Source organism: Myiozetetes cayanensis, unplaced genomic scaffold, assembly GCF_022539395.1.
Source record: "Myiozetetes cayanensis isolate MyiCay16 unplaced genomic scaffold, myiCay2020 scf6-25, whole genome shotgun sequence".
Lineage (NCBI taxonomy): Eukaryota > Metazoa > Chordata > Aves > Passeriformes > Tyrannidae > Myiozetetes > Myiozetetes cayanensis.
The window spans coordinates 62,868,629-62,892,415 of NW_026087853.1; the positions used below are offsets into that span (position 1 = coordinate 62,868,629).

A 23,787-nucleotide genomic window follows, 5' to 3' on the forward strand; every position below is an offset into this window, starting at 1 on the left:
AGTTACTGAGGGCAAGAGAAGAGAGGTCTTGTTCTCTGGAATTGTAAAATGGAATATGCAGAGCTGGAAGGGACCCACAAGGACCACCCAGTGCAACCCCTGGCCCTGCCCAGGACACCCCAACACTCCCCCCTGTCCCTCAGAGCGTTGTCCAAACCCTCCTGGAGCTCTGGCAGCCTTGGGACCGTGCCCACTGCCCTGGGGAACCTGTTCAGTGCCCTCCATCCCCTCATCTCCCTTGGGAGCAGGTTCCCAAGCCCTGTGTGGCTGCAGAGGCTCATCCTGCTGGAGGAAATGCAGGTGGAGCTGTGTGGAAAGGGAACAGCTTGGCTCTGTGCTGGCACTGAGAAACCAGGACTGCCTGTTCCCTACAGATATCACCTGGGAACACTTCAGATTGAAAGCCCCTGATCTGATGTCAGAAAATTGATGCTGGAGTTATTAGCAGGATCTATTTTGAGATCTCTTTCGTTGTGGTGTTGGCAAAATGTCCTGCCCCTCTGGAATCCAAGCAGCAGGGAGGGGTGGGCAGCACTCACGGGGCTGCAGCTCCTGAGCTGGGCTCTGGGCCCGTGGGAAAACACGAAGGGAAGAAAGGGAAGAGGATGGGAGGACCTGGGTGGGAGCAGGGGTGTCGAAGCAGGTTTGCCATGGTGGTTCCTACCACCACATTTCCAGGGAAGGGTGTCCTGGATTGGGAGCCCATGGGGAGTGACAGCCCTGAACAGGGTGAGGTGATGGAAGGAAGGGGCTTCCTCCTCCGTCACCGCATCCCAGACTGGTTTGGGTGGGAAGGGACCTCAAAGCCCACCCAGTACCACCCCTGCCATGGGTAGGGACACCTTCCACCAGCCCAGGGTGCTCCAACCTGGCCTTGGACACTTCCAGGCTGTTCCCTGTGCTGTTTTTGGTCTTACAGTGGCAAAGCTTCCTCTGCTCCAGCCTGTGCTGGAGCTGCAGGGAGGGACAAGCACTTCCCTGGGCTGGACAGGACACAGGGCCTGCTGCTGTTTGTCCTGGAACTTCCAGCTCTTCATCACCTTAGGGAAGCCTAAATAAGTCTGTCTTATCCCCCACTGAAGGGCTGGAACAATTTGGTGGCATTTTGAATCTTCACGAGAGGCATCCCTTACCAACGTTCCAGTTGCCAAATAAACATCTCTCTTATTTACCAAATCCTCTTTCCTGCATAAAGCAAACAAAGCCAGCTGGCAGAGAGTGTTTATGATTCCAGCACATGCCAAGCACTCCCACACTCTTGGGCAAGTCTGTCTGGTGCTGTTGTTCTGGGTTTCAAGGGGCTGCTGTTCCATGTTTTGCATGCACAGCAGGGCTGGTGGTTGTGGTTGAGCATCACGTGTGTTCATCCATCCTACCCAGCCTGGATTGTAGGAAATTCCCTGGGGACACGTTGGCCAGTGGCTGCAGGTGGGAGCCACCTTCCTACTCCTTGATATTCTGGAGGAAAACCCGGCTGTCCTGCAGAAGTCATCTGATTGTTTTGTTGTGATATTCAGCTGGAAAAATGTGGATAAATGTAGAATATTGCTGTGCCCTGAAGGGCACACCCAGTGCTCTCACTGGCAAAGTGGGATGAATGTTCTGAGGAGACTTCTCAAGGCTGGGTTTTAGGGCTGTGCCAGGGCTGAGTGAGTTCCCAGGTGTAACCAGAGTTTCAGTATTTTATTGTGGCACAAAATCCCAGAAATCCATAGGAGCAAGTGCTGATTCCCTCCTTTCCCCCCTCTGTGATGCTGCAGAGTCCTGGTGGTGTAAAATAAGCTCTCAGCTGTTCCAACAGGTTGGTCTGAGCTGGGATGCAGGGACAAGTTGTCTCCTGCAGGAGTGGGAGATGCTCAGGATGGAAAAGCCTCCCTGGCATTTGACCCCAGCTCGCTGGGGATGTGAGTGACTGATTCTTCAGAGGAGTGGGAGTGGGCTGAGGGTAATTTTGTGTAATAATTTGTATTGGAGCATTGTCTCCACGTTCCCATCTCTCTGGAGTTGGCTGCAATCCATCACTCTAATTGCCTTCCCTGGTCAGGTGGATTTATGTGCTTGTCTCTCTCACACTTAAAACACTGTAGCCACAACCTTTCTTCCTTGGTTAGATTAGGATCCTTTTCCTTCCCTGCTCCTTGGAAGGTCACTGTGTGTGTCCCTTTTCCCAAAGCTGGTGGTACCTCTCAATTTTGGAGCACTGGACCAGGAATGGGAGGCAGTTTTCCTCAGTTCAGTGGAATATTAGTGCTGGTACTTTGGGCTTAGCTGATATTCTGGGAAGGCTTTTTGTGGCAGATCCTCAGATGGTTCCCTCCAGCTTGGATCAGCCCAGGTTGTCCAGGTGACTGTGGTGTGGATTGAGCAAGGAGAAGGAAGGGAAATGTGCAGAGCAGCTCCCTCCTCTCCCTGTGTGGAACTGCTCTGCCCTGAAAGGTGTCCCCCAGATTGATCTGAGCGGTCCTTCCTGAAGGGATTTAGTGCTGGTATTAATACTGGCGTAATTTACCCATCCAAACCACCCAGCTGTGAATTGATTCAGCCATCACAGACACTGGATTGGTTTTAAAGAAAAAAATCGATTTAAAAAATGAGCTTCCTGAAGTGTTGAGGATGTGAGGTGTGAGCAGAGCTGCGTGGCTGGCACAGGGAGGGCTTTGGGCAGGGAAATGAAGTGACCAAGTGAACTCTGGAGTTCTCACTCGGCCAAAATCACCCTCTGAGAGTCGAGCCTGGGGGTAAGGATGAGTTCACACTGTGATTATGGATTCAGGAGTGACATCCCCATCCCTGCTGCAATAACTCCCCAGTGCAGACACAGAGGAACCTGCTCTACACTGCTTTGGGTTTATTTTATTTGAAATAATGGCTATCAGCTTCCAAATCACTGGAAGCATTTGGCTGCTTTTTGTTGTTGTTTTGTTTTGTTTTGTGTTTTTTTTCCCCCAACAGTATTGGAGAACAATCACAGATTCTATTTCACGAGCCACACAAACAATTAACCTCTCAGCCTGCACCGACTTAATGTGCAACTAATTTATTTTGTGTCTCCTGCATAGGCAGGAGTGAAATCAATAACACTGGTGGAGCATCATTTTAATGTGTCGTTTTTCAGAAGAGCAAAGAAAACAAAACCTCATAAAAGTATAACATTTCACTGTTAGCTTGTTTTGTGTTTTGTTGTTTTTTTTTTTTTAAATAATGGATTCCCATTGCCAAGGCTGTGCTGGACTGTTGGTTTTCCACGTACCTGAGTTAAGATGTTTCCCATCTGTGTACAATTAGAGCAGCTAAACCCAAACAAAGCCCTCGTTGCAGCCTTAGTTCAAACTTCATTTATCAGAGGTTTTCCTGGAAAATCCTTTTTTCAGAAGTGTTGATGTTTTACATGTTGAGATTTTGACTGAAGGTTGCAAAGCAAAGCCAAGCCTCTCCCTGCTTCCCTGTTAAGCAGCTTTTCCCTGAGAAAGGTGGAATCCCATAGATGTGGTTGTAAATGTAGAGACACAATATTTAGGAGCAGGTTATCCCTGCTGTGCCCTGGGATTGGCAGGAGATTCCAGGGGTGCAGATGGCAGTGGGAACACAAGGCTGGGGCAGCTGGGACCAGGAATAACTGTGAATTCCCGGTTTTTCTGCCTCCATAACCTGGCTGAGCTCCAGGATGGGGCAGTGGGGAAAGCACAGAGAGGAGTTTTCCTCTCAGGGAGCTGCTGCTGAGACTGAGACCTTTGTGAGGCCCCAAAACCACAGGAAAATCTGTAGTGAAGAGCAGTGACCTTGTCCCGAGGGGGCTGTTCCCAAATTTTATTGCCTTTTAGTTGGAAACTTCTTGCCACTGTTGCCCTTAAATCTGGACTGAATCTATTCCAAATTATCCCAATCCCCAGGCCAGGGAGAAGAGCCTCTGACCCTTCTTTGGTGTGACACATTGGGAGGGTTTCCCTTCAACCTTCTCCTGTCTTGCTTTCCCAGTCTTGCCTCAGAGGTCCCCTTGTAAATCCATCACCTTTGGCACTTCCCAGGGAGTTTGGATTGTTGTAGGAGCCATGGAATGACTGGACTGTGCTCCCCAGACCCCACCACAGAACCCAGTGGTTCCCTCCGGTGACCCAGTTAATAATCCTTGGTGGGATATTCCCTGTTCTTCCTGATCTATTCAAACCCTCTCCCCACAGTTCCTGGCAGTGGGACCAGCTAAAGGTTCTCCATCCTCTTTCACTCCTTGATCCTTTTGGGTCCTTTCCAGCTCAACATATTCTGTGATTTCATTTTATTCAAGTGCAGGGGGTTTGTGCTTGTTGAATTTCCCCCATCCCAGTTTCCATTTTGGATGTTCTCCCTCAACTGATGATCCAGCTGAAAGTTTGTTCCTGTCTCCAAAGGTGCTCTTGGTGTGTCCTGCTTTCCACAGTCCTGTAGATGTCCTTTTTTATTCTTTTGCTCATTTAGGAAAGCAGGGAATGGCACCACAAAAATCAGGGAATTATCCCTCTCCTTCCCTTGTTCTGTCACTGTAACATTCATGGAGTTTCCCCAAAAAGCATTTCAGGGAATGAGGATGTAGCTGTCAAAATTGTCTGTAAAATAATGAAATATTGTCTTGTTCTCTGGCCACAAGACTCAGTGCCATGGGCAAAGGAAGTTAAATCCCTCAGAATAAGGAATTGTTAAGGTTGGAAAAGCTCTCCAAGATCACAGAGTCCAACCCTTTGACCCATCCCCACCTTGTCACCCCGACCAGAGCACTGAGTGCCACGTGCAGTTGTTAAAACGTGTGCTTGAATGAAGATTATAAAGAGGTCAGGGCTGTCTTTTAATAAAGAAAAAAGCACTTCTGGGCATGTAATTTGCATTTGATTTCCATTTAATTTTCACATTTGGTTTATGGTGCAGTCAGTACTGAAGTTGGGGAGGAGGAGGGGGTTGGTTTGGGGAGGGGGGCACTCCTTGGCAGGGCTGGCAGGTGATGGGGGGGCTGCTCCTCCACCTGGGAAGCCAAAAGCAGTGCAGAGTTAACGAGGAGACTGTAAAAATAGGGATGAAATGGGAACAGATCCGTGCTGGGCATTTGTCTGAGTGCAGAAACACGAGTGCACAAGAGAGAGTTAAGAGGAGAATGAACTTCAGGAAGTGTTCCTGAGGGAAGGAGGCTGAACATCAGCACCTTTGAGCTGCCCAGCGCCCTGTCAGGAGGGCAGGGGGCTCCTGCAGCTCCAGGTTGGATCCCACAGGGGTTTTTCATGGCTTAAAGAGCACTGAACACCTCTGTGTGAGCAGCTCGGGCTCTGAGGGTGTTGGGATTTAATGAACCTGCCTCCAGGAGCGATTCTGGGAAGCCATTCCCTGCTGGCAGGAGCATCATTGTGACTTATTTGCTTATTTGTTGTCTCTCTCCTGTTTGCCCTGTGCAGGGAGCAGTTTTCCAAAGCAATCCTGGCTGTGATGGATCCACACAAGGAGTGTTTTTGCTCCAGGAGGGTTTAGCTCAAAGGATGTGATGCCTCTGGCTGAGGTGTTGTATCCAAGGATGGTCCCCTTAGGAAAAGCTGCTGCTGCTGGAACAGCACAGGGAACCTTTTAACTGAAGCCATTTTGCTTTGTATTGCTGAAGGGGAGAAGCTGATGGGGAATAAGGGATGTTTCCAGACTTGCAGACTGGTCTGAGCTGCTCTGACACGCTGGAGAGCCAGAAGAGTTTGTACAGGATTTCTGCTGAGGAGCTTCCAGCCTGGACACCAGGTGGCAGGGGCAGGTTGTCATCTCATGGAATCATGGAAAGGTTTGGGTGGGAATCTTAAAGCGCATCCAGTGCCACCCCCTGCCATGGGCAGGGCAAAGATGTGAATGTGGCTGTGATTGTACCTTCCAGTGCCTGAAGGGAACCTGTGGGACACTGGATAAGGGCCTGGAGTGACAGACAGGGGCTTCCCACTGCCAGAGGGCAGGGAGAGATGGGATACTGGGAAGGAATTGCTGGCTGGGAGGGTGGGCAGGCCCTGGCACAGGTTGGGCAGAGAAGCTGTGGCTGCCCCTGGATCCCTGGAAGTGTCCAAGGCCAGGCTGGAGCACCCTGGGCTGGTGGAAGGTGTCCCTGCCCATGGCAGGGGTGGCACTGGGTGGGCTTTGAGGTCCCTTCCAACCCAAACCATCCTGGATTCCATGAATGGTAAATGCAGGGTCCCAGCCCTGGGGAGGGACAGCCCCAGGCACCAGTACAGACTGGGGACTGCTCAGCTGGAAAGAAGGAGCTGGGGGTCCTGGATGAAGTCTCGGAGTTGGGCAGTGATGGGATGGATGAGCTGCAGGGGGCACGGGTTCCAAGAGGGAAGTGCTGATCGAGATCTTAGGAGAACAAAATGTACCCTGGCAGTGGACAGGCTTTACCAGGGCTCTGAGGGGATGTTTGATCTCCTCAGAGATCAGAACTCCCCTGGACCAGGCCCTGAGCAGCCTGACCTTGTTTCCAAATTAGATCCAACTTCAAAGCTGGCCTTGCTTTCAGTGAGACCTCCATGAGTCCCCCCTGCCCTGAATCTCATCATTCTGTGGGATGGATGGAAACCTTTCCCACGCTGAGGGCTCACAGAGTGTGTGTTTGTGAAGTTTCACTGTGAGATGGATGAGTATTTCCTTACAGAAGAATGTGTAATTACCAGGTATCAGAGATTACAGAGCAGTTGTGTGAGATTTAATGTCACCTCCCACCTTCTCCCACCCTGCTGTTGGCACCTGTGATCTGAGGGAGCTGTTGGTCCAGCAGTGAGATCTGTCAGCTCCTGCACTTGGTTCCCTCAGTGTGGACACAGTTTAAATACTTGGGATGATCCTTAGGGACTCATCACCCTTGAGTTTTGGGACTCTTGCCTCTGTTCTTTCCCGAAGAGCAGCGGAGTTGGAGGTGCTGTTGGACCTGTGGGTGTCCTGTTTGCTGTCACAGCTGGTGGGACTGGCTCCTGCACCTTTCCTGCCATCCCTGAGGAGCAGCAAGGGAGCTGGAACGAGTGTGGGAGTTGTCTGAGGAAGCTGGGAGAAGGGAAGAGCTGCCCAGCAGCACCTCAGTGGAGCAGCAATGAGTGACGTGTGACAGAGAAACCACTGGGTGGAGTGCCAGAAGGTTACACCAGGGAGATTTGTGCTTGGATGACTTGCAGTGAAGGTTTTTGGGGTCTCTTTGCTGCCAGAGGATTTTCTTTTGGCAGCTGTGACAGTCTTTGAAGAGTAATAAGAAAGGCCCCAAGGCTGCCAGAGCTCCAGGAGGGTTTGGCCAACGCTCTGAGGGACAGGGGGGGATTGTTGGGGTGTCCTGGGCAGGGCCAGAGCTTGCACTGGATGGTCCTTGGGGGTCCTTCCAGCTCAGGAAGTTCCATCACTCTGTGGAAGGGCAAAGGGGCTGAGCTGGGGTGCTTTCCCTGCAGCCTGGGCTGGCTGGGTAGTTATGGAGCTCATTATTTATGGAATTCTGTTGTAGGAGCCTGGCTGAGCAGTGTTTGAGCACAGCAGAGAACCAGGCTCCCTGACAACGTGGGGGTTATGCAGGAGATGAGACCCCTCTCATCAGGTCCCCTGTCTAATTAAGTAGGGACTTGGAGGCTTTCATGGATTCAAAGGCTGCTTTTAAATCCATGGCACAGCAATGGGCTCTTTGGCTTGCTGTTGTTTGCCTGGAAATCATGCATGTCTTGAGTTGTCTCGGATTGAATTTATTCTTGTGTGTTTTGATTTCTTTCTGTGCCTTGTGTGTTCTGTAAGATTGGCTCAAGTAGTCTGGGAATTCAGCACTGGGATGAGCAGGAAAAGACATCCTTTCATCCCTTTGGCTGTGGAATGTGTGTGTGTGTGTGGATATGCACATTTTCCATCGTTGTGATTAGTGCAAACTGTAGGAAAAGAAGGAACAGCCTCAGGATCCCAGGCTAAAATTAAAATAAAATTAAATACTTCTTTAGATCTCGTGATTTATGGGATCTTTCTGAAAGTGAAGAAGCCTTTATGAATCAGATATAATCCCATAGTTATTAGGGGGTGTTTTAGAACTTAATTTTAAGGAAGGAGGATAAATAGCCTGACAAAGACAAGGCTTGGGTGGGTGGAGCTGATCTCCAGAGTTCTTCCAAAATTCAATCCCCAGTGTGTTCTCAGTGGAATTAACTCCTTCAACCCTTGGATTTCCTGTTCAGGTGTGTTTAGACAGACCCTGGGCAGGTTGCTGGGTATGGAACCTTCTGACAGGGAAAGTGGCAATGGGCAAAGACAAAACAATTAGCCCAGAAGTTTCTTCTCAGCAAAATCCCTGGGCCTTTCCTTCCCTGCTCTGGGCTTTCCTGGACCATCCCCAACACTAAACCACAGGAGGAACTTTACCTGGGGGGCAGTGGCACAGCTGGAGGAGGTGGGGTGGGCAAGGATTGGGGAGAAGATTTGGAAGCTAAAGGTGTGTGATCACAAAACCAGGGAATTGTTTAGGCTGGGGACAGGGCCCAGTCTGTGTCTGCACTCACTGAGCAGCTCTTGCCCATTAAAGTGGAGATAAAAGGGGAAAGAAATGCAATACCTGGGGCTTGGGGACAGCAAAGGCAATACCATCATTGCACTTCTCGTTCCTGCTCTGTTTTTCCCTCAGTGCCGTCCTGAGGGTTGTAATTACCTGTATTTTAATGATTTCTGCCGAGATAATGATTTATTCTTATAAACCAGCCACACTGAGGTATCAAGCTCAGGCTGCAAAGCACAAAATAGAACTTGCCATGATCGAGTTCCAGCTGTAAATTCTACTAAAGCTGTGTTCAACTTGGGAAGTTGAATTTTTCAGGGAGGTTCCATAACCCTCATGCAGTTGCCAAACTCTGCATGCATGGAAGCTCATTAATATTGAATTAATTACCTGATATGCTCTCTTTTGGAGGATGGAAGGTTCCATTCTGCTCATCTGAGGAAGAGCCCTGCATGGGTTTGGAATTGTTTGTTTGCAGCAGAAATTAAAATGTAGGTGCTTTTGGAGCTCATTTGCACGGAATTGGCCAGAGGGAAGGGGTGGCTTCTTCCAGAAAACACCTGGAAGATTAGGGGGAGTGAAATCCAAAGCAGTTCTGTTGGAAGTGACTGACAGGAGGCAAACACAATGTTTTGGGATTTAGCAGATGGTTTGCCTTGGGATAATCTCACAAGGTCTGCTGGAAAGGGAGGGAGGGAGGACGCTGGGTTGGGGAGCAGCAGAGCTGTGATGGTGATTTATTTACTGCAAGTGCTACAGAGCCCTGTGCAAGAGCAGAAATGTTGGGCTCCTGCTGGGGGAATCATCCACAGAGATTCCCAGGGAACAAAGAGCCTGGGCAGGGGGGCAGTTGCTGCACCAACATCTCAGCTGCCCCCTCTTGCTCCTTTTAACAATCTCTTCTTTGTCTCTTTTTCTGGAATTACCCACAATGACATCAAAAGAGTTCAGGTTTTTTCCCTCTGAACTAAATAAACCTCCTTTAGTCATTATGGCCCAGCCACTAATTTAATTAGGAAATGCAGTAATTGAATTTTCTGGTGGCACTGTTGCAGGTGCTGCTCTACCTTTTCCAGCTGGGAGAGGAACTGGACAAACTTTTTGTTTGGAAAGGGATTGATTTGAGCTTTGTTTTTGATCAGAGGAGAGGCTCAGGCCACATAAAACCATTCCCACATCTGTTTTTAACCAGCTGGGGGCCACATTCCTGCCTGGATTACAGGCAGGTGACTCAATGTGAATTCAGATTTGGCATAGTTATGGAATCCTGGAATGGTTTGGGTTGGAATATCTATGTTTTTATATATATATGGTGGAAGCAGAAGTGGTGGTGACTCTCAACCAGAGGTGTGGGAGAGGCAGAACTTGGTGCAGTGATAAAATGGTTATTTTTGAAGGATGTTGCCAAGATCCTAATTTCAAATCTAGAGGATAAGTTCTCTTCTTGGAATTCAGGGGGATTTCATGCACTGGAAGTGAGAGCAGAATTGGAATGTAATATCCTCAGGGGGAATAAAGATGATCTGGATTTGTTTTTTCCACATGTGAGATGGGCACTGAAAAGAAAAGCAGGAGGAGTGGAAGGGAAAATGGAACTCAGCAGCCAAGTAGGAAGGTCTGTGCTTTCCCTGCAGGGCAGGAGTGGAGTTTGTCCCGTGCCCTGCACTGACACTCCTGGGGTGCCCCTGGCTGGTTTGTGGTCCTTGCAGGGACTCTCCAGCCCTGGGGGGAGTTGCTGTCACCTGGATGCTTCAGGAGTTTGGGGGCAGCTGGTACTGGCTGAGAGGATGGGATGTGATCCTTGAATTTGTACACTCTGAATTGTGGAATGGATTGGGTTGGAAGGAACCTTCAAGATCCCCTTTAATGCCATGGGCAGGGACACCTTCCACCAGCCCAGGCTGCTCCAGCCTGGCCTTGGACACTTCCAGGGATCCAGGGGCAGCCACAGCTTCTCTGCCCAACCTGTGCCAGGGCCTGCCCACCCTCCCAGCCAGCAATTCCTTCCCAATATCCCATCTAAATCTCTCCTCTTTCAGTTCAAACCCTTTCCTCTCATCCTGTCGCTGTCTGTCCGTGTAAAATCCCGTTTGAGCAGCGTCTGCCCTTCACACCTTGGCTGCCCAGACCTGCCTCCAGCTCCTGTTCCAGCCCCTGGGTGGGAGTTCTCAGGGTGCAGAATGTTCTTCTGGGTTTCAGGTCAAGATCTGTGCTCCTGTTTTTGGGGAAGGCAGAGAATGATGCAGAGCCTGAGGAGTCTGGCACCTCCAGCACTCCTTCCCCAAGCCAGGGAGGTTTCAGGCAGTGCCTCAAATGCTGGGGCTGGTCCAGAGTGGTGGGAATGAGAATGTTCTGAGAGGGCAGTACTTGTGGAAGGTGGGAATCAGCTCAGGAGAAGGTGACTGAGCTCCTTGGTGGGTTTTCTCTCTGGGCAGCCAATTCCCTGCTGACATCCATCACTGGGCACTGCTCCCTCCTCTCATTTGGGCTTGTGCTGCATCGAGCACAGCTCATCTTTCACCCCTGACAGCTCCAGCCTTCCCCAGCCCCAGCCTGGCCTGTGGACATGTGGGAGCAGTGCTGGCCTCTCCATCTGAGGCAGGAAAACACGGGGTTGGTGCAGAGAGAGCCTTGATCCTTCATTGTGACGTTTCCTTGCGTGGGATTAATGAGCTTCAGCCTAGAGGTGGAGCAGGACAGAGGCAGGAATACTTCTCCTGGTGGTTATTGGAATGAATTGCTCATATTTCTTAGGCTGATAGACTGAAAGGCAGGCAGGAGCTATTAGATTAATAAGTCAGACTTTCTTCTACACTCCTCTTGCTGCTGTTGGGCTCCTAGAAAAGTTGGAAATAATTTGTTCACTGCAGTCACCCCCTGGTGTTTGCAGGAGTGGCCAAGGCCCCACCTGATGTCACTGACCCTTGAACGTGGCAGCAGAGGCACCTTTAGCTCAGATATTCAAAATACATTTGTTGTTAAGGAACTCAGCTGTTTCCAGCAGGATTTTGTGCTTTATAAATAATAAAGGTTATATTTGCAGGGGGTGGGGGATGAGGAATGGCTGTGTCTGTCAGGCTTCGTTATGGATGTGTTTATGCCACAGGACAGAACAGACTCCTCAGTTTATTAATCTTGTTTCACAGAGGTACAAAGAGAGGAGATGGATCTTAGAGAATCCCAGAACCACTGAGGTTGGAAAAGCCCTCCCAGAGTCCAACCCGTGCCCAGTCCCCACCTTGTCAGGGCTGTACTGACCTCCTTCTACTAAAAACAACAATAAAAAAAGGTATTTCTGAACCTTAAGTAAACTTTTTCTCTCCAACTTCTGAATTCCTGGGTGAAAACACAGCTCCAACTTTTATTCCTTAGCACTGGAGAATTCCACAGTCATTAAAAAGGAACCATCTTCCCACTGACACTCCAGTGCCTTGATGTGGAATATATTCTAAACACAGAGAAAAACAACAGAGTGGGTTTTTTTTATCTTCTAAACATCCCTGACATCTTACAGGGGTTTATTTATTAATGACTGTTACGAGCACACAGACAACAACAAGCAGGGCATTCTTCCATATTTTATAGAACAAGGGAAAAACAGGCATTGCAGAGGAAGCTGCCATTAATTCTGCCTAAAAGGGAACCCAAAGATGTCTGACAGCTTTAAGAAGAAGGGAAATGCCAATCTGTGCAGTGGTGAAGTACACGGTGCCTGCTCATCCCCCTCTCCTTGGAGCAGACGGGCTCTTTTATTCCTGAAGAGATGACAGTGAAAAAACTCCTCTTTCAAATTTTGTTCAGTCACTTTGACACTTCTCCATTAATTTCTAGGACTTCTCAGCTGGTTTTTCCACATGAACATCCCCACTACATCCCAGGATGTGGATTTACACCCAAACCCAGCCCTTCAGGGTCCCTTTTTGCCTGGGCTCTGCTGCAGGAGCCTGAGCTCATCACTTTGTTCCCATTTCCAGTCTTTCCCAGAGCTTCACCCCGAGCACAGGCAGGAAACTTGGGATGTTAAACCCCCAAAAATACCAGGAGCTCTTAGAGCAGAGATGGCCTCTTTCCTTTTCCAGGATTTCCCTCTTTCTGGATCACCCCCTGCTCCTGTTTTTGATCCCTGGTGCCTCTGTTTGTCCTTTGCAGGAGAGTCCCAGGAGGTGTCCGAGCAACATCACAGCTGGGGGACCTTCTCCTCCAAGGGTTGTGCTCCTTGGATGAGGAGCAGGAGCTCTGACCACCACAAGAGAGGTGGTTACTCATTTCATCCACCCCCAGAAACCATGTGGCCCTGAGGAATAAGTGGCCTGTTGCTGGTCCCTAAATTACAGCTGCTTCCCAGCTACTCCTCACTTTGGTTTTAGGTGGAAAATAGGTGGGAAAATGTCCCTGGAGATGCTGGGCAAGGTGATGACAGGGAGGAAGGGGATGGAGCTGGTGATTCCAGGGGGCAGATGGACACACAGATGTTGGCAAGGACTGTGCCAGGGATAATGGGGAGGGTCTGCAAGAGAAATCAAGGACCTTTGTTTAAAACAGCAGGAGAAGAAGATGGGAAGGGAGGTGGAAGACAGTGGGTGGAGCAGGGAGCGTGGAATGGGAATGAAAACACAGAGCTGTTCAAAGGAGAAGGGAAAGTGGAGAGAAAGAGGATCCAAAGGGGAGAGGAGAAAGGGAAGATAAGGAAGGAGAAGGGAATGATGGACTCAGTGGTGGGATGAGTGTAGGAAGCAGAGAGAGGGGCACTGGGATGTTTGGAGGGTGAAACCTGGATTTTCAGTGGTTGAGGAGAGTGGGAAAATCAGATGAAAGTGGGCCAGAGGGATGTGTGGAGCTGATGGGAACCATCCCAAGGGAAGGACAGCCCTGCTGAGAATCTGCCCCAAGTGCATGGCCAGAGGGAAGGAAGAACACAGAAGGAGCACAGGCTTTGGGTGAAGGAGAGAGTGATGTTGAGGTGGTGATTCCACCTTAATGCAAAATACATCAATAATCCCACAAACACGCTCCCTCACTCTGCTTTTAGGAGGTTTTTAGGATCCCAAGTGTTCTTGGGCTCCGGCTCAGAGGTCTCTCTGTTGGTTCTAAGCTTGACTAGAGTGAGGCACCATCTCTGATGTGGCTGAACAGGCTGAACTCTGTGACTCAGCAAGTCTTTTCTGATCCTATTCCCGCTCCTGTTCCCTTTGAACGTTTCCCTCCTGGACCCTTGATTGTCACATCTCTGAACTCGCCAGGACTCGGCACCTTCTGTGCCTCTGGGGTTGTTTTCTCTCCTTTCAGCCCCTCCAAACTAAACATGAAAAATTAACTGAGAGGAGGAAATTATGCCGAGCCTGACTCGAAGAGACCTCTATTTCAGGAGGAGCCTGGAATTCGAGTCCCCTCAGTGTTTGTTTGCAGGAGATAGGCATTAGTGCTGGGCAGGCTGCCAGCAGCACTGAGATGTTCTGAGACAGTAAAACCTCCTCTGTTTCCTGTGAAGCACATTTTAAACATCTAAATTTGATGTCTCAGGCACCGCTGGCAGACGTTAAATCATCTCAGACACCACAATTAAAAACAGATTAATACTCACTCAAGATGAGTCTCCTTTGAATAAGCAGCAAACCGAGGGAGCACCATCAGGAGCAGGACGAAAACCCAGTTGTAGGGAGCACAGCAAACATTTCAGTCCATGTCCTTTCCAAGGGCTGGTGTTTGTGCCTGCAGGGATCCAGCCCCTGCGACACACTGGAGTGTTCAGATGAGCAGGCAGGGAAAAAACAAACCCAAACCCAGTGGCTCAGTGTTCACTCCAAGGACTAAGTCTGTTAATAGCTCCAGTATCCTGGGAGAAACATGGCATGGCTTGGGTTGGGAAGGACTTTGAGGCCCCAGTTTAACTCAGTTTATTTTCCATGTTTTTTTCCCCCCTGCAGCAATTTTGGGGAGTGTCTTCTGAGCTCTCAACCTCCCCAGCACCAGCAGAGTTAAACATCTCTGCCAGTGCAAGAGCTGGGCTGGAAATGGGGCAGCAATTAACTCAAATTAGTTAGAAAGAGTGATCGTTCACTCTCACTTTGAGATTAATTCCTGTGCTTTAAACCCTTCCCCATTTATCCCTCACGTATCCAGTTGCTCTCTCCTCGGGGTGGGGGCTTTGTACAAACACCATTTTAATTACTTTTATAATTAGTCAGCAGCAAAATCTGGGATGAAACGCCTCTTGTGCTTCCTGCAATCCTTGCTGCTTTTTTTTTTTTTTTCATGTATTATACACAACTTCTCATTAACTTTTTCAAGTCTAATTAAATTTCTCTCATCATTCCTGCATTGCCCCCTCCAGTAGCACTCCTTGCTAATTCTTCTTGTGCCATCAGTCTGGATGATATCATTAAATCTCATGTGGTTCAGAGGAGAAAAAGGCACTTAGGAAAGTGGAGACTTGGGAGCAGCTTTTATTTTATTGTTATTTTTAAAGGAGGCTTCTTTCTGCTTTGCTAAGAGTTAGTTAAACAGAAATTGGTAATGACTGGAAATGCAAATTTCCCACAACTGAAAGAGTTTAAAGAGAGTTGAAATGTCATTGCTGCAGATTCTGAATTTTATAGAAATTTTAGAAACAAATTCGGGTTTTTAAAATAACTTTTTAAATAGGAAAAGTGGATGTCCTGACTCCTGAACTTCTGTGATAAGGACCTGTTAGGAAACATCATTTTCACTCAATGATCTTGTATCTAAATTATCTTCCTAGTGGCCTCTCATTGACCTTAATGAGCCATTTCCAAGGAGTCTGTAATTATTGGCACCTCTTTAACAATCCTTTGCTGTTTGTTCTTTGTATTTTCGGAGTTCACTTCCAGGGAAAGGTGTTTTTAGTCCTTATTTGTGACCAGCACTTTGTCACTCACACCTTTCTCTGCCTCTTCCCAACCTGCCACTGCTTTGGCCCTCCCTGCTTCCCCCTGGAATGGCCTGCAGGGATTTAGTGGTGGATTTTAGTTCAATAGGAACTGCACAGATAAATTCTTTGGAAATAAATCCCACTCCCTGTGGATTTACTGGGAGACAGAGCTGGATGAAGTAACACTTGGGCACATTTTGGTTTATCTTTGTAAAGTTGCTGTTTGTTCTCGTTGTCCCTTCCTGCCTCTGTCCTGGGCATTTATGGGAGTTGCCAGTGCTGCTTTATCCCTGTGCTTCCAGAGCTTCTGATTTTCCTTTCCTGGGTTCCCTGCCTGTCCCTGGAGCTGGGAGGGAGCTCTTGGTTTCCACCTCCCCTAAAGCAGGGGTGGGACTGGAGTGCAAAGAGGGGCTGATGTGGACAGGACTGTTCCCAGCCTTGCACCAAATCATCCCTGCTTTTCCTTTGGCTCTTTGAGCTCCTTGGATAAAGGTGTGGGAAGTTTCAAAGAGCCTGCACAGCATTTCATGGAATCCCAGAGTCCTTCAGGTTGGAAAAGAGCTCCAAGATCACCAAGTCCAACCATCACCCAGCACCACCATGGTCACCATTAAACCGTGTCCCCAGTGCCACATCCACATGTTTTCTGAACATTTCCAAGGATAATGACTCCACCACTTCCCTGAGCATCCTGTTCCAATGATTTACAACTTTTCTGTGAAGAAATTGTTCCTAATTTCCAACCTCAATGTCTGCTGATGCAACTGGAGGCCGTTTTCTCTCATCCTGCCTTTGCCTCCTGTCCTTTTCCCACCTTATCCCAACTTTCCCCTATAAAATTCCCATCCTGCTGCTGGTGGTGGGACTAACCCAGCCCAGCTCGTTGGTGGTGGCATCTCCCCAGAAAGGGGCCTGAACTGGGAAAACACCTTCTGTTCATCTTTTCACCCTCTTGTTTTTCCTCTGTCTGATCCTGCGTGTCCTCCTGTCACGATTCCCACGCCTTGGAGCACAGTGCAGGTTTTTACAGGAATATCCCAGAAGAACCATACCAACAAATCCACTCTTTGGGATGTTTTCCTAAAGGATGCACTTAATATTTAAAGCCCTTTAGGCATTTCCCCATGTGAAGAACACCCCTTCCTGCCCTCCTGCACCTCTGGAGATGTTCCTCCAAACCCACCGTGTGGAGGGACGGGGTCTGAGCTGTTGCTTTTTCTGGAAAAGAAAAATTCCAGTGATTAATAGTCCATTCCAGTGATTAGTCTTCTTTCTTTGGGGGAAAAAAACCCAAAAATCCTTTTTCCAGTTTTAATTTCCCTGGGTTTAGCTTCCAACTGCTCCTTCTTCCCATGCCTTTCTTCACGAGATTAAAGCAGTTTTTACTCTTCATGAAAGTGCTTTACATGTTTATAACATTCCCTCTCATTTGTGGTTTATTTTTTTTCCTTTTGATGAACAAACCCAGTGATTTTCTTTGAGTATCTTCAAATGAGAGGTTTTCTTTAACCTTGTTGGGGGCTCTTTTCTGCCTCTTCTCCAGTTCTTCTCCCACAAAAATAGGAGAGAATCAGCAGCACGTGTCTCTCCAGGCATCTTTCAGCAGGAATTTCTCCACTGCAGCACGCAGAGGTTAAACATTTCCATTTAATCACACTCTCCTGGTGTATCCATGTGGTTTTTAGGCATATTATTATTCTGGGAGCTGTTCTACTTGCTCACCGTGACACAGAAGGTCGTGCAGCACCACAGTTCTATGGAAACAAGGAGAATTCAGTAAAGAATGGATTTATTTCGTGGCCTGTAGTTCAGACTTTCTTATCAGAACATTTGCTGGTTGCTCTCCAGGGTTATTTTTTTAACATCAGTCGCAGCAGGAGTGGGAAAACTCTGTCCTGGCAGCATTGCAGTGTCAGAAAACCATGGAATGCTTCAGCTTAGAAGGGACCTCAAAGCCCATCTGGTTCCAAAAGCAGGGCTTTGAGGTCCCTTCCAACCCAAACCAAGCAGCAAACAGCAAAGGATTGTTAAAGAGGTGCCATTAATTACAGATCCTTTGGAAGTGGCTCATTAAGGTCAGTGAGAGGCCACCAGGAAGGTAATTTAGATATGAGATCACTGAGTGACAGTGGTGTTTTCCAACAGGTCCTCATCACACAAGTTCAAGGGCCAAGACATCTTATTTTTCAATTTACAGTGTGAATTTAAATGACCTGAGGGTGTGGTCACAGGTTTCTGTGGGTGGTGTGTCACAGCAGGACTTGTAAATGGATTTATTGAGTCACTGTGAGAAGCTCTCTGCATCCCACAAGCCCAAAACTCTCATTTATGGTTGGAGTGCAGCCTCTCTAGGGTTTTATTCTGATTTACATGGTGAATCTGGTGTCTGCCTGAGAAAGTTTCATCCCTGGCTCACAGCAAGGGGGAGGTTTGGGGCTCATCCCAGTTCAACCCCTTTGGGACCTTCCTGACCCCTGTGCTCAGCTCACTGTGGGTGCTGACCCAGGAGGTGACACCGTGGCACCAACAGGCTTTTAGCCTGGGCTTCCTCCTCCTGCCCTCGAGTTTCTGTGCTGTCTGAACTGATTCAGGGTGAATTCCCCTCCTGGAGTCATTCACAGTCCTGGGATTCTGTGAACTCTGGAACTGTGGTGCAAACGGCTGCAGAAACGTGACCTTGGCAACCATTCCAAACTTAATCTGCTTTTGCTCGGCCCGTGCTGGAAGGAGGGGATTGCTGGAAGGAGGGGATTGCTGGAAGGAGGGGATTGCTGGAAAGAGGGGATTGCTGGAAGGAGGGGATTGCTGGAAGGAGGGGATTGCTGGAGTCACATCCCTGGGAGTGTTCAAAAAACCTGTGGATGTGGCACTTGGGGACATGGGTTGGTGGTGGTTTAATGGTGGTACTTAAAGATCTTAGAGGTCTTTTCCAACTTCAAAATCCCGTGATTATTTTTCCCCTATAACAAAAGAAGTGCAAACACCATCTCCTGCTATTTTCCATGTGTTCTGTGGGCATCTTCATGGATTCTTTACACCCAGCACAGGAGACAATGGTGGGTTTATGATCTTTGGTGTGTAGTTTTTTTTAATTTGTGTTTGCCTTTGGAGACTCGAGTCTGAGAAGATGTTCCAGGGGAGGAAGGGGATGTGCTGAGTGAGGCTGAGATGGGTAAACAAGGGGACTTTGTGAATTATGCATATTTTGGAGTGTTCACCTTCGGGAAGCAGTTGGATTTGGACAGTGGATGACTGGCAGAGAAGACCTTGAAGAGTAGCTCTGTGGGACTTACTTATTTTTCCTTTATCAGCACAGTCTTCCAGGAAGATTAATTATCCCACAGAAAAGCCTTGAGGATTTTTTTTTTTTGTTCTCACTGTACAAGTTTTAGGAGCAATAAAATAACTCTCTTCCCCAGTCCTGCTGCTGAGCTGTACAACAGGTTACTGAGGCACCCCAGGGATCAGGATTAGGCAGCCTGGCTATGGAATCAGGGACAGATTACAGCTCTCCCTGGATTTTATGACCCTCATTAAGCCCAGGGGAGCAGCTGAGCACAGAATCCATGGACTCACACCCTGCCCAGAGCGTGAACTGCAGACCAACAGAGCTCCTTCCACTGAGGGCTCGTGGGGAGCTGGGCAGGGCCTGGACAGCTCAGGCAGGACTGGGTTTGATAGTCATAAAGCTCAAACTTCAACCCCCCAAAAAAATTAACACAGAAGGAAAGGATGGATTTAGAGAAGGAAGGGTTTGTGTGTGTAGGAATCACAGCATCCCAGACTGGTTTGAGTGGGAAGGGACCTTAAAGCCCATCCAGTGCCATGGGTAGGGACACCTTCCACCAGCCCAGGGTGCTCCAAGCCCCATCCAACCTGGCCTTGGACACTCCCAGGGCTGGGGCCAGTCATCCCATGGCTTTGGAATCACCAGCAGTGCAGCTGCTGCACAGGACTTGTCAGGTCTGTGTGCCCAGATTTCCAAACAAAGCCTCCAGCCCTGTTTCCTGTGCCATGTGTTCATGCCATGTGTTCATCTGCTGTACACACAAATAATAAATATTCCCTTTGATTAATTAGGATTGCTTTGGAGCCTGAGCTGGGGTTGGGACACCCTCAGAGTGAGGAGGTGCCCAGGAAGGCAAGGGGGTGTTTGTCTCTGAGTCCCTGTGACAGCCCCTGCCTCTGGGGTAGCAGCTGAGCTGCAATTCAACACTGCTGAAGCATCCCAGGATCCCTGAGGCTGGAAAAGCCCTCCCAGCCCATGGATCCCCCTGTGCCCATCCCCACCTTGTCCCCAGCCCAGAGCACTGAGTGCCACGGCCAGGCCTGCCTTGGACACCTCCAGGGCTGGGCACTCCAAACCTCCCTGGGCAGCCCCTGCCAGGGCCTGACCACCCTTTCCAGGGAGAAATTCCTGCTGCTGTCCCACCTGAGCCTCCCCTGGGACGATTCCACCAGTTTTCTTTAAAGCTTTATAATTTCCCTTGTTGTGTTAGAGATTCATAATTGTAAATTCCAGCTTAGACTCTGATTAATCATCAGCCCTCAACACTTGCAGCCTCTGGTTTGCATTTGGAAGGCACTGATAGCCTGTATTTGATCTCCCATCACTCCAGATAAAGTGGTGTTGCCCTAATGCTTCACACATAATCTGTTCCTAATTGGAAGAGCTCCTTGAGGCATCTCATCATCCTGGGGACACAACACTTCATCACTGCAGCTCGTTAAAAGAATGCCACCCTCAGAAATTAGAATTCTGTACCTCTTGGAAAAGGAATTAGTATTTTCTAATGTCTTCCCTGTAACAAGCACCTGCAGCCAAGTTATTCCAAGAGAATCATTCCCTCACAATTAACTGGGCAGGTTTCCCCTCTGTGTAAGAGCAGGGATTGGTGTGAATGTTACATTTTGGTCAGAAATGAGTAGTTGTGAAGGTCGGGGTGTCCAATACCTGCAGTGCTCCAACAGCTGAGTGGAGGGTTGCAAAGATTAATAGGAAAACATATGAAGGAAGCATTAAAAAAGCCTTTGTGCTGCAGGCAGCTCGCTGTGCTCTGCTTCTCAGCCTTGTAGGAGCTGTGGGAGTTCAGGGGGAGCGGAAATTCAGGAAAAGGGATCAGTTTATCCATGGCCAGGGGAAATGTGGCCCCTGAGCTCCCTCTCAAAGCCCAGCAGAGGGATGGGTGCCTTGGGGCCAGGCATGGAGAGCAAACATCCCATCTGCAGTGGTTCCTCCACAGCTTGGTGTTCTGGGAGCTTCACAGACTTTTAGTGGAGTCCGGATCAGTCATGACTAAAGTATAAAACAGTGAGATGAAGATGCTGGTGGCAGATACGAGTCTGTCTCTGAGCAGGTGGACTGGAGATCCCCAGAGATCTCTTATTCCATCATTTTGAGATGTCCACTTTGCAGGAAGAGAGTTCCAATCTCAGCAGGTTGCATGTGTAACCCAACTCCTCTTGTAAGGAATGACCTGTTTCATGGTCACAATCCTTCCCAAAGAATTAATTTATTCCTTGGAAGGAATGACCTGTTTCATGGTCACAATCCTTTCCAAAGAATTAATTTATTCCTTGGAAGGAATGACCTGTTTCGTGGTCACAATCCTTCCCAAAGAATTAATTTGTGTTCTCGGCAGAGCTCGTATCAATGTAATTTTTATTATTTTTATATGTTGAGATTATTTCATCTATCTTGGGACAGTAGTGGTATATTAATAGTGAGGGAGACTCCAGAGCTGCCTGCACACAATCCTGTGCCATGTGCTCTGGGGTGGCCCTGCTGGAGCAGGGAGGGGGCACCAGATCAGCCACTTCTTGTGATCTTTGTTGAAGACGTTGATCCATTGGTGGTGATCAATAACCAGCTGTAGAAGCACCGTTGGGTAGATGGAACTCCAGCTGATCCACCATAACCAAATGGTGCCACAGGAATGTTTTGGGAGCCTGGGGGGGCATTTCAGAGCTCACAGTGCTGAGTCTGGTCTGAAGCAACTCAAGAACATCAGGACATCTCCATTCCATAACATCACCCAGGGAGATATCCAATATATCTGCATCATTACTCCCAAATCCTTCTGTGTGCTGTTGCTCTCCCAGGCAGCATTATCCTGTTTTGTTCCACCTCCATGGCTTTCCATCCTCATGGCCCCACCTTCCAGTCCTGTTTGATGGTGTCATTTCCCTCTGTGCTTCCCTCGTGTTGGTGCCAGCAGTTATTGAGCTGTTTTCTCACTTCCCTAGTCCCACATGCACTGTGTTATATCCACTGAGGTGCTTCTGACCTCGAGATTAGTGCAGGATAATTTTTGAAGGGTTGGGAAATGAATGCTTTTAAATTTTATGGAAGGGAAGAAACAGCCTCGAGTTGCACCAGGGTTGGAAAGATTTCTTGGTGGAAAGGGTTGCCAAGCACTGGAATAGACTTCCCAGGGCACTGGTGGAGTCCCCAGCCCTGGAAGTCTTCAAAAACCACATGGATGTGGTGAACTACAAGAGGGTTCAGGAGCTGTGGAGCACCAGGGAGATAGCAAAGAGTGTTTAAGAAAATAGTGTAGATTTTCCTTTCGTACCTTGGCATAACTTTGTTTTACTCAGCAGAACAAACAAGGCAGAGCCTTTGCCAGAGGGGAGGGAGCCATGGGAGATATTCCACAGTAAATCAACATTTACCTCCCTGAGCCACACTGAGAATTCCGTGACCCTGAGGCCCTTTGAACAAATAGATGGGAAGGAGCACTGAGGGGCTGGGAGGAGTTTGACAAACCTTCTTGTTGCTTTTGATGTCTCTGTACAGGGAACCAAGAGGAACAGGAGGGACATTCCAAGGGGGAACGTGTGTTTTTGCTGATAACTTTGGTGTTAAACAGCTCAGGGTGGTGGAAAGTTGTTGTGGTGGCTTTTGTCCATCAGGGCCTTTGGTAAATCCTTTCATGGATCCTTTTATGGGCAGATGTCTCAGGACTGAGTGAGGATGAGTGATGGGGCTCTGGGCAACCTGGGCTAGTGAAAAGTGTCCCCCATGGCAGGGGATTGCAACAAGATGAGCTTTGGGCTCCCTTCCAACCCAAACCAGTCTGGGATTCTGTGAATTTTTACAGCTTTTGGGCTTTTCAAGCTGTCCCACCTCAAAAGGGAAGGGAGCAGCCAGGATTCATGGATTCAAAAAGGAGCTACAAAAGTCAGAGGGACCAGAAAAACGTACAGAGTTTTATTAGCAAATGACACACTTGGGGTGGAAATTGGTGTAAATGAGTTCCTGATCTTCTGGTACAAACACACCTGCAGTGGGGTTTGAGTAAGGACTGGGGGAAAGGGAATTGAGAGAGAAGAAGAAAGGGAAATCCCCAGTCCTGGCTCCAGCCCAGATGCAGCTGATGGGGTGTCCTGAGTCCTGGGATTCATGGGAACACCTCTTTATAGGTAAATCTCCCCACCCTGGAGATCTCTTTCTTCCTCTCTGTGCAGCTCAGTTCTCATGCTCAGCCTGTTCTCCCAGACCTTCCTGGAGATGGATCAGAGGCTTTGGGGTCTTGGGTGGTCCTGATCCCCCCAGGGTCCATTCCCACTTCTCCACCTCATCCCTGCCCCTGCTCTGGGCTGTGCTGATCTCCAGGAGCCAGAGCAAGGGGGTTTGGCCCACAAGTGCTGCCCTCCCTTCATGTGACCCCTTCTCCAGCCCCATCCTGCTCCTCCTCCCTGTGTGTTATTCCCAACAACCCTTGGTTGGCTCCCTGTGCTCCAAAGGGAAGGAAATCCTTAGAGTGGAGTTGTCTTGTTCCCAGCTGGGGCAGGGAAGGTGATAAGTGCTGATGAGTATGAGCTGCTCCTGGGCTTTGCTTGGAGAGGAGCAGATGTGCTCATTTCGTGGGAAGTGATTGTCCTGTGCAGGGCAACAAATTCTACACAAGACCTACAGATAAAACACAGGATTAAATCATCAGGAGCAGGGGTGACCTAAAGCAATTGATTGAGGGGAATTTTGATTTATTAGTTGATAGATTTTGGGTGCCAAGAGGCCTGAGAGCACCTTGCAGGGCCTAAAGGGGCTCCAGGAGAGCTGGAGAGGGACTGGGGACAAGGATGGAGGGACAGGACACAGGGAATGGCTTCCCACTGCCAGAGGGCAGGGAGAGATGGGAGATTGGGAAGGAATTGCTGGCTGGGAGGGTGGGGAGGGGCTGGAATGGAATTCCCAGAGAAGCTGTGGCTGCCCCTGGATCCCTGGAAGTGTCCAAGGTCAGGTTGGAGCACCCTGGGCTGGTGGAAGCTGTCCCTGCCCATGGAAGGGGGTTTTTATAGTCCCTTCCAACCCAAGCCAGTCTGGGATTTTACCATTAACTAATAAGATAAGTAAAAAAAATTAGTTTGCAATACTGGATAAATTTTAAAGCCTGATCAA

At 48.8% G+C, this 23,787-nt stretch overlaps 1 protein-coding gene across 13 annotated transcripts in view; it reads left to right on the top strand.

Annotated features, from left to right (window-relative positions):
- FANCM (FA complementation group M) overlaps positions 1-23,787 on the top strand; it is a 316,043-nt gene that overhangs the window by 145,804 nt on the left and 146,452 nt on the right. For 2 of the 13 annotated variants that reach the window (XM_050335677.1, XM_050335697.1), the window contains exon 24: positions 6,009-6,054. The exons of 10 other annotated variants lie outside the window; for them this stretch is intronic. The gene's annotated coding sequence lies outside the window, so the exon portion shown is untranslated. Of the gene's footprint in view, positions 1-6,008; positions 6,055-23,787 lie in introns of those variants that run through there. One more of the 13 variants, XM_050335699.1, reaches the window with a different exon arrangement.